The sequence below is a fragment of the Podarcis muralis genome, chromosome 5 (assembly GCF_964188315.1).
Source record: "Podarcis muralis chromosome 5, rPodMur119.hap1.1, whole genome shotgun sequence".
Lineage (NCBI taxonomy): Eukaryota > Metazoa > Chordata > Lepidosauria > Squamata > Lacertidae > Podarcis > Podarcis muralis.
Genome location: NC_135659.1, coordinates 78,893,123 through 78,903,925, shown reverse-complemented (window position 1 = coordinate 78,903,925; position 10,803 = coordinate 78,893,123).

Genomic DNA, 10,803 nt, shown 5'->3' with positions numbered 1-10,803 from the left:
ATGTTTCCTCCACTCTGCGGAGAAGAAGTGCTATTGGGAAAAGTTGGCCATGTTTCACAGCTGTGATGTCACACTGAATGACAAAACGAAAACAGTAGAATTTCTGTTCCAAGCACTGGGGAAGACCTGAGCTGCCCAGAGGAATCGAAGAAGAAAATGATAGCAGTACTGGAACTTTTGAAATACCCCACAGAGACTCCCATCACCAGCTGATACCCACATAAATAACATTGTTGGGACTTTCTCTTTTTCATTCCAATGCTCAGTAGGCCAATGCTCTACTGTATCTTGTCCAGCATCCCATTCTCACAGTGGCCAACCAAATACCCATGGGATGCCAACACACAGGACCTGAGGGCAACAACACTCTCCATACTTTTGATTCCCAGCCACTGGAATTCAGAGGCATATTGCATACCCTCCAACATTTCTCCAATGAAAATAAGGATTTTCTACTACAGTGGTACCTCGGGTAGAGTACAGTGGTACCTCAGGTTACATACGCATCAGGTTACAGACTCCGCTAACCCAGAAATAGTACCTCGGGTTAAGAACTTTGCTTCATGATGAGAACAGAAATCACGTGGCAGTGGCGGGAGCTAAAGTGGTGCTTCAGGTTAGGAACAGTTTCAGGTTAAGAACGGACCTCCGGAACAAATTAAGTACTTAACCCGAGGTACCACTGTACACCACTTTAGCTAATGGGGCCTCCTATTTCTGGGTTAGCGGAGTCTGTAACCTGAAGCGTATGTAATCTGAGGCACCACTGTATATCATCCAACATTTCTCCAATGAAAATAGGGACGTCCTAAGAAAAAGTAGGACATTTCAGGGTCAAATCAGAAACCAGGACAGCTTCTGTAAATCTGGTACTGTCCTTGGAAAATAGGGGCACTTGTGATACTGCCTTCGACCAGTGGCGGCATCAGAAAAAAGTTTCAGGGGGACACAGATGGGGCAAAGTGTATTTCTAGGTGGGTGAGCTGTAATAGTAATTTATCTCACAGCTAACCTGCAGCAAAAAATATATTGCTATAAGTTGATATAAATTATGTCTCCTAATATTGTAAAAAATGCACACTTTCTTTTACTTGTTGTTATAAGTTATGTTGGATATTATGCTGGAAATCAAATAAAATATTGTTTAAAAATGAAACTTTGCATAAAAATAATATATTGTCCTACTTTTTATGCCTTGATGAACAAATGTGTTGAGGTGTATCTGTATGTATGCACCAAATTGGGTCTTTGACCAGGGTGAAATAAAGCCTGGTTTCGCCCCTGCCCTTTCTTCCCTGGCAGGCAGCAGGGCACCATTTTGTGGCTCGCCTCAGGTGCCAAAATGTCTTGGGCCCTGGACTGCATGATAAGACACATTCATTGCTGGAAGTGTGGACACCTTTTTGGAGTGCTGTACACCTATTATGCCCACGTCGTCCCTGTCACACACCATTCGTCAATCAAAAGGACATTATGCTGGAACCGTTACAATCTGTTTTGTGCCAATAGTGCACTTCTCAGGTGCTTGCTGCCTACATACGTACACAGAGAGCCCTTTCTCAGGTTACATCCTATTGGGGCAGACCTACTGGCACTGCCGGGCGGTGCCACTCTTCCTTCCCATGTTTAATTTGTCTCATAGCTGTCAACTTATAGATTTGAAAATAAGGGGCCAGCAGCCTTGAAAATAAGGGACCAGCAGCCAAAATAAGGGACCTGCAGCCTCACCTGTTCCAGGCACTCCAGTCTTCCTGTCCTCCTGCAGTCTGGTCAAACTCATGCTGGTAGCTTCGAGAACACTGTCCAACCAACTTTGTAACCAGACTAGACTAGAATCTGAATCACATGCACCACAAGGCCTATGCAGCCTCAACTTAAGATGGCTCCCCGGCCTGGCTTTGCACTGCAAAGTTTGCAGCAGCACGTGCAACAAAATGGCACCCAGCATTCAAAACACCCCTCAGCTTGCATTAACTAGCCACACACGAGGCATGCAAGCTCCACCCCCCAGTCGTTCTTAGACTTGTTATTGGGTGAGCAACACAGCCAAGCAACACAGTTGGAGCCTCCCTCCTCCCTGGCTGGCAGGGAGGGAGGGAGAGGAGCTGCTTCCTTTGAAATTTAAGGGACATCCATCAATAAGGGACAGCAGTGGGACATGGCGCTGGAATAAGGGACTGTCCCTTCAAATAAGGGACACTTGACAGCTATGATTTGTCTATGTATGAAATAGGCAAAATAGGAAGCAGTACAGTAACTTAGCTACCTCTGTAAACTGATACAAATATCCTCTGTACGTCAGTGTTTCAACACACTGGTTTCCAGCCCCCCTCTTTTGAAAGACAGTAAATTTTATTTTTTAAAACCTGTGGAAACACTAACTGAAGGGGATAGAGAAAACCGCTGCATACTCGTTTGTAAACACGCCCACCCGTGTGTACAGACAACAGGATAGTAGCTGCCACTTTGGACAGCATTATCATGTGACAATGTGTCCAACTGCAAATGGCTGTGTACAAAATCACGCTGTGATAAAATGGCCTCTTTTAAAGGCTACCTGTGTACATAGCCTTTGCCTGCAAACCATCTCGAGCTGAAGGACCCTTCACATACTGAAGACCTGCCACATTCCTTCAGCAAATCTAGAACTTGCTGTTGAGTTAGATTGAGAAACAGGCACAGTCTGACTAATATCCACAGAACACTGGCTGCCGGGTATTCCCCTACATGATTTTTTTCTCAAGCTTAAACTGGGAAGTCATTTCCATTCTGGGTGTTGGGTGGATTAGATTAAGATGGTAGATAAATCTGTGCCAACTAACTTCTGCCGTGAGCATAAAAAAGAGATGGGCTTTCCATGGTTTAATAGCAAAATATGTTAAATAACAGGGCAGCATTCAGAAAATCTCAAGAACTGCTTTAGTGAGTTATTTGTTACAAGACATTAGGAGTAGGGAACCTGCACCTCTGTTGTTGGTCTACAGCTCAGTGAAGAGTCCAGCAACCATTGACCATGTTGGCTCAAGCTGATGGGAACTGAAATGCAACAACACTGAAGGTACCGCACCCCTACAATAAGCCATCAAAGCACCTGGGGAGTAGACTGATGTGGGAAGCAGCAAAGTTTTAATACTAAATAAATTAATTGGACTATTAGAACCGGTTAGAAATAAATTGGGTCAAGCTACAAACATCGAAGCTATGTGTACAGCTGCTCTGATAATGTTTATGAAACCTCAACCCTGATATGGAATTCCCAGTATCTTCGTAGAAAGGAAAACTTGCTGTCCTCAATGGGAAATGGCATTGGATATACTCAGTATTTCTCTTTCAGAGGCAACCAGAAAGAGGTGGGGCTCTAAGTCACTCCCTAGATGTACATGTAGACATCGGAGGAGATGGGGGCACTGCCACATCAGAAGTACATAAACAAGAAGCTTATTTATACATTTAAAGAGTTGAAGCAACTTCACATTTATACATTAGCATACTTAACCATTTTCTCTTACTCTCACACACCCCAGTATAAGAATAATAATACTGATTGTTGTAAGGTAGTTACTGCTAACAGAAAAGAGATAAGGTAAAAAGCCAAAAACTCTTAGCCAAGTTTCATCTACAAGCCAAAGCAGGAAGTTCATCCATTCTGAAATCTAATTATATATTTCAGCGGTGGGCAGTTATTGTACTTAATCTTGTGAGAACAGATTCATCCAGCATTATGCAAAGCTTACACGTCTGCATCCTTTCGCTGTTATTATTATCATTGTCTATTTTTACATTTGTGCTTGAATATCTTAAAATGAGACAGGAGATATATACATACAGGAGTGGTCCATCAGATATTGCTTGACTGCAACTCCCATCATCCTTGACCACAGTATCCCCATCACAGCCACATGGCAACCACAGTGATTTTACTACGGGTGGCGGGGGGGGGGGGGAATCACCTTTCTCACATGTAAAATAAAAACATATCTGGGGCTAGAAAAATGAGATGTCCATATAATGTAAAACCCACCTGGGTTGCTTGCAGTGCTGTGAGTAACAGCTGGATGCTTCCTATACTGAAAGCTACTTGTGCAGAAAGGTCTTTAAAATTGCTGCTAAGCCACCTGAATTGCAAGTGCATAATAGATTTGCCACCTAGTGACAACAAAGAAATATGACATCAAGAGAAAAAGGCATCTACATTTTAGAGCAGAATTTCCCAGATTGTAGGAACTGATTCCCTACGGTGTGGGAGCAGGAAGGCTAAGAGTGTGGGAGATGTGTGAAGTAAGTAGGTTTGATTAAGAAAACAGGATTCATCCAGATTTCCCCCCGGCACACAACGTAATATTCAAATGTCCATTGTAAAGTATGTTAAGTTATTCATATCTTCCACTTTGTCCAAGGACCTCAGAGTGGCACGCATAGTTCTACCTACCCACCCAGTGCTTACACACCAATTAGGACAATTTCCAACAATCATAGACTGCAGTTACATTTATTTTATTAATATATTTATATCCCACCTTCCTTCCAAGCAGCTCAGTGTGGCATACACTGGTCTCCCCCTCTTCATTTTATGCTGGCAACAATCCTGTGAAAGAGTGACTTGGCCCAAGGTCACCCAGTGAGATTCATGGCTGAGTCAGGAACTGGTCTCCCAAGTCCTAGTCCATCACTCCAACCACTATCCCATAAAGATGACACTGGTGGCCAGTGAAGCAAGACACAGTGTTTCTGCATTTTACCTGGACATGGCAGGTGTAGGGAGGGGGAGAACCATGTACAACAACTTGGGGGAAAGGTGGAATGTTGTTGTTTCCAGATCATTTACAGGAGGGAGGACAAAACAAGGGCAATTCATGGAATTTTGTAATATTCTTTGCCATTTAATGGATTTTTATATGACTGGTTCGGAGAATGTTTATTATCATACTGTAAGTTTTCATGGAGGTCCCTTTTGGGAACAAAGGACAAGGAATAAATCTGTGAATACAAAATGCTGAATGGTTAAGAATGTTTTTTTTTAAAAAAAGCGCACAGCTCCAGGATACTGGAAGTGTTAGAAACCATACTATGGAGGAAAAATCAGGCCATTGTGCTACATGTTCTGTGTGATGAAATGCCAACATTTCCTGCAGACTAAGCTGCAAACATACATGAATCACATTGAAAAAAATGTGCTCTTGATAAACAGCCTTCATTTTGGATTTCCCAAGGCTTGCACTTCCTTTAAGCCATTCCGGATTACAACTAGAGTTCTGAACTTCGTGTGAACCAAGGCTGACCATACCTTAACCACAGAGCCTATGGTCCTGCAGATGGGTCATATGCCCACAGTTCTGCTTCCAATGACACCATGTAACCACAATGGGAAAATGCCATATATGTGGTCATTATGTTTATACTGCTTGCTGGAAACCACAGGAGGGGAAAGTGCTCTTGTGCTCAGGTCCTGCTTGTGTGCTTCCCACAGGCATGTGATTTGTCACTATGAGAACAGGATACTGAACTAGACGGGTCATTGGCTTGATCCAGCCGTCTATCAAAAGGTACTGTAGAAAAGAGGAATCATTCCCAATTATTCTTTCAGACCGCTATGACTCAAGAAAACATATAACTGTACAATTCATGTGCCTCTTGCACATCGGGTGCATTTTTTGAGTCCTATGTTCTTATGTCAGATTGTTTGTCCATATCGCTCAGGGCTGACTATTTTGACCTTCAGTGGCTCTCCAGGATTTCAGGCAGTGGGACTTCTCATCACCTGTTTCCTCAAGCAAGACCTGCCCTACCACTGGGCAGAGTGAGCTGGCAGGTACTGGTTGGGAGAGGCAGGAAGTGGCGGCAAGATGTTGTAGGACAGAGCTGTATGCTTGTGCACCCTGCGTGCCTTAAGATAACCTGGAGGAAGATGCTGGCCCATCACCAAGAGACAATTGCCAGTCTGGTCAAATTCCATAATGGAATGGAAAGGGGGTGATTCCTTGTTCTTCTTCTCATTGGGCCACAGAACCTGTTCTAAGGTTCTTCAATGGAAAATGCAGGCACTGAATCTTAGCGTGTGTCCTGCCACGGAATTGCGGTCTGTCTCACAATCAGCCTCTAGATGCCTGGGATAAATGGGATAAAGCCTTTTGAATTAGAGCAGACGCCACAACTTCTGGTGGATTGAGCCATGATATTAATTACTTCAGTTCTGGCAATAGGGCTGGATTAAGACATGCTCAGAGCAGGCCCTAAGCAATGCCAAGTTTAAGAGGCCCCGCTGCATTAAGCCCCCCCCCCCCATGTATTATTTTAAGGAAAATAGAATAAATTTGCATATATGCTGGTACAGTGGTACCTCGGGTTAAGTACTTAATTTGTTCCGGAGGTCTGTTCTTAACCTGAAACTCTTCTTAACCTGAAGCACCACTTTAGCTAATGGGGCCTCCTGCTGCTGCTGCGCCGCCGGAGCGCCATTTCTGTTCTTATCCTGAAGCAAAGTTCTTAACCTGAAGCACTATTTCTGGGTTAGCGGAGTCTGTAACCTGAAGTGTATGTAACCCGAGGTACCACTGTACATACACAATGATGCAACTAAAAACTATCTTACTAGTGGTACTTTTGCACTTAAGAGGCCACTCATAATCTGAGGCCCTAAACTGTAGTTTGTGCATAAACCTGACACTAACTGGCAAAGTAAATGCAAGATCAGTGCAGCACAGAAGGCAGAATTATCTTCTTTGACAGTCTTCAAAGAAAGGATAAACAACAACATTAGCAGTCTGATCCTGTGCATCTTCATCAGAAGTCCATCCCGCAGGCAGCCGCACGTAGAACATGCATGAGGTTACTTTTTCAGATGTGTCAGTCTGTGACTACCTATCTGCCAAAGGAAAGAGGAACGAGAAACAGTTATTAAGGCCCAACACATTATGAGTCACAGCACTGAAAATCAAATCTCATCAAGGAGCCGCTAAAACAATCTTGCTCAATATTGCTCAGACTGCATACAGTTAACATGTGAGCCTCCCCTTGATGAGATTTATTCAGCTCTCACTTCCAGGAGTAAAGTGATTCAAAATATTCATGGAGGATAATGCTATCAATGGCTACTAATCCTGAGGGCCACTGTCAGAGGAAGTATGGTTCTGAATAATGGTTGCTGGAATCCACAGGAGAGTACCTGGGCAGTTACCTTTCCACAAGGGTCGACATTGATGCTAAAATCCATCATCGCCTGAGCTTGGCGAGTGCAGCTTTTTCCCGAATGAAGTAAAGCGTATTTGAGGACTGGGATAATCGCAGGGAAACCAAAATACTTTTTTACAAAGCTATTGTACTACCAACCTTACTGTATGCTTGTGAAACATGGACTACTTATAAACGCCATCTCCAACTCCTCAAAAGATTCCATCAACGATGCCTCTAAAAGAATGTACCTATCACTTGGGAATACAGGTGAACTAATGTCAGTGTACTGGAAGAAGCAAAGATCACAAGTGTCAAAGCAATGATTCTTCAACATCAGCTTTATTAAGATGCCTGATTATCGTCTTTCAAAACAACTACTCTATTCCAAACTTAAAAATGGAAAGAGTAATGCTTGTGGTCAACAAACGAGGTTTGAAGACTCTCTCAAGGCAAATCTAAAAAAATGTAGTATAAACACCAACAATTGGGAAACACTGGCCTGCGAGCGCTCCAACTGGAGAACAGCCTTTACCAAAGGTGCCATGGGCTTTGAAGATGCTCAAACTCAGGACGAAAGGTAGAAACATGCTAAGAAGGTGGTATGTTTGGCAAACCTTCACCATGATCAACTCCCACCCGGAAACCTATGTCCCCACTGTGGAAGGATGTGTGGATGCAGAATTGGCCTCCACAGTCACTTATGGACTAACCATTAAGATCCTGTTCATGGAAGACAATCTTACTCAGCTACGAGTGATCACCAAAGAAGAAGAAAGATCTCTCAGATGGGTGATTGACTCAGTGGGTATATGGTAAACCTGTTGACGATTGTTAACGACTGCAATTAGTCCTACAGGAAAAAGCAAGGGATAGGATTAGCATATGTAATGAGACAGGAATCCAATATCTCTATTAAGACCAGGTCTCTCCATAGTTTTCAGTTTAGTGATGTTATAATTCAACAACTTCTCTTTCAAGTCTGTTTCTGAAATTCTTTTGTATTAAGACAGCTGCTTTGAGATCCTGCATTGAATGTCTTGGGAGACTGAAGTGTTCTCCTACTGGCTCCTCTGTCTTGTGATTCCTGATGTCAGATTTATGTACATTTATCCATTGGCATAGGGTTTGGCCTGTTTGTCCAGTATACAGAATATGGGTGTGAGCAAATGCAAAGCACTCTCTGTATTGTTCTTTCCCATTTGCCCCCACATCGGATTGATGGCTCCCTCCCCCTGCATTTTTTGTTGCAATAAAACTAACAACTGCCCAAAGGAGACAACAGAGAAATGCAAAACACTATCACAGCTATGATTCTGGAGAATTGCATCTCTCCCAAAAAAGAATGAAAGGGAAAAAAATAGAAGCAGAATTTCTAGGGTTGGAGGCAGTAATGCTTCTGAATTACTGGAAAACACAGGATGGGAGAGTGCATCTGGTTAGCCACTGTAAGAACACAATGCTGGACTAGATGGGCCATTAGCCTGATACAGCAGGCTCCTCTTACGTTCTTTCGTTAAGAGTCTTTGAAATCCAGGTCTTTTTCGGGTTGGGGTGATTGGTGAGAAAGATCCCCCACCCGACACTTCCTATACGGAAGAGAAATCAGCTGTGTGGTATTACTGTCCTTTCTTTGCAGATGGGTGATGGTGGGTTGTGGCAGCAGCTGAGAGATATTATTCCTGCATTAAATGCAGGGAAGGAGCTTCAGAGAGAAAAAGAGTGCCTCATGATAACCTTGTAAAGAAGTTAATTAATAAGGTCGCAGAGCAAACAGAGTGCTGGCACTGACAGAAAGTTGTTTACAACAGCCCTGCAATAGAGTCCAGTGTTATTATCTCGATACAGTACTGCACTTGCAGGAGAGGCAGGGCTGAGCCCTTGTAACTTATAACAACCATGTAAGGTTATGTACTTAACTTTTATCACTCCTATTTTGCAGTGGGGGGGGGGGACTGAGAGGAAGTGGCTTACATAAGACTGTAATGCAGTAATCATACTTAAGACTAAGGATAGAGGCACAAATACACTATATTATGATCTCCACATTTCAGATGGAGGCTAAAACTGAAAGCTGGTGGCTTACAACAAATCTCTAATAATAATGCTTTAAAGAACGGACAGCTGCTCAGTCTTTGCTGGTAAAACAAGACCACAAATCTCAATCTCCATTACAGTACTACAGAGTACTCCCATTTTTTCCAAGGTACAGAGTTTTTCCCCTTTCGTTCTTTTTTGGGAGAGATGCAATTCTCCAGAATCATAGCTGTATTGTACAGAATCATTATTGTACAGAATCATTATTCAGTAGGGCAAATGTTTCACTAACTGTACATTCAGTGCGCGCCTACTCATAGTGGAACTCATTTTTGATTAAATATGCACACGGTTGTAAATCATGTGGAATCATCGTTCAGTAATGTTGAAAACAAACAACAGCAATAAAAGATCATACACATACATCAGTCTGCAGCAAAGGTCAATCTCTTTAAATTGCCACTCATATTGTACCACCAACCTTAAAGCCCTGTCAGGTGAAAAGGTGGGGGTTTAATAATTATAACTTATTATAATTATTATTATTATATAATTATAATAATAATTATAACAACCCAAATTTAGCTGAATACAGAGGACATGTGCTGCTCCATCAACATCCAGAGAAACACATCACACATTTACCTCTAAGAGAACACATCAGACTTCACAAATCCATTAAGAAGATAATGCCCTCTTCCAGATTTATTTTGTCTTCCTGTCTTCAAGGACAATCTTACTCATTTCACTTTATAGTCCACAGAAGGGTAGGATACCGGAAATGTCTCAGACTGATTCATGCCCCTATCGTGTAAACAAACCATAGAGCTCCCAATGCTCCTATAGTGCTACTGATTGTAATTTCATGGAGATTAAAGAGGGGTGAAAATTTTGGGGGAGAGGGACAACTATGTGTGCCACCTCAAGCTCCTTGGGGGAAAGGGGGGTATAAATGTAAAAGTAAGGAAATGATGAAAAAGGTAATACAATACGAGTTGGAGATGACCTTGGGGGTCATCTGCATCCTCAGCTCAAGGAAGGATCTGCAATGCAGGATTCAGCTACAGCAGCCCTGGTGGGGGGCACCCAGCCACTATAACAAATACAAGAACAAGAACAAACCAATACTCCCACCCACCCATTTAAAAGAACATAGAGTGTTAATCAGACAAAGCCAAGTTTTTGCCTGGCACCTAAAGATATGTAAAGAAGGCACTAGGTGAGTCCCCCTGGGGAGAACATTCCACAAACAAGAAGCCATCACAGAAAAGGCCCATTCTTGTGTTGCCATCCTCCAAACATCTCATGGAGGAAGCATTCAAAAACGGGCTTCAAGCGATGATCTCAGGGTCCAGGTTGATTCATATGAGGAAAAACAGTCCTTTAATTATTGTGGTCCTTAGCTGTTTAAGGCAAAACCAACACTTTGAATTGGGCCCCGAAACTAATTGAAACCAGGTGCTATTCGGCCAAGATCAGTGTGATATGCTGAAACCGTCCACCTGGCTGCTGAATTCTACACCAGTTGCCTTTGGAATTTTTTTGGGGGGAGGAAAGGAGTGCATACCCATAGGCGGAAAGGGTGAAAGCCCCCAAACA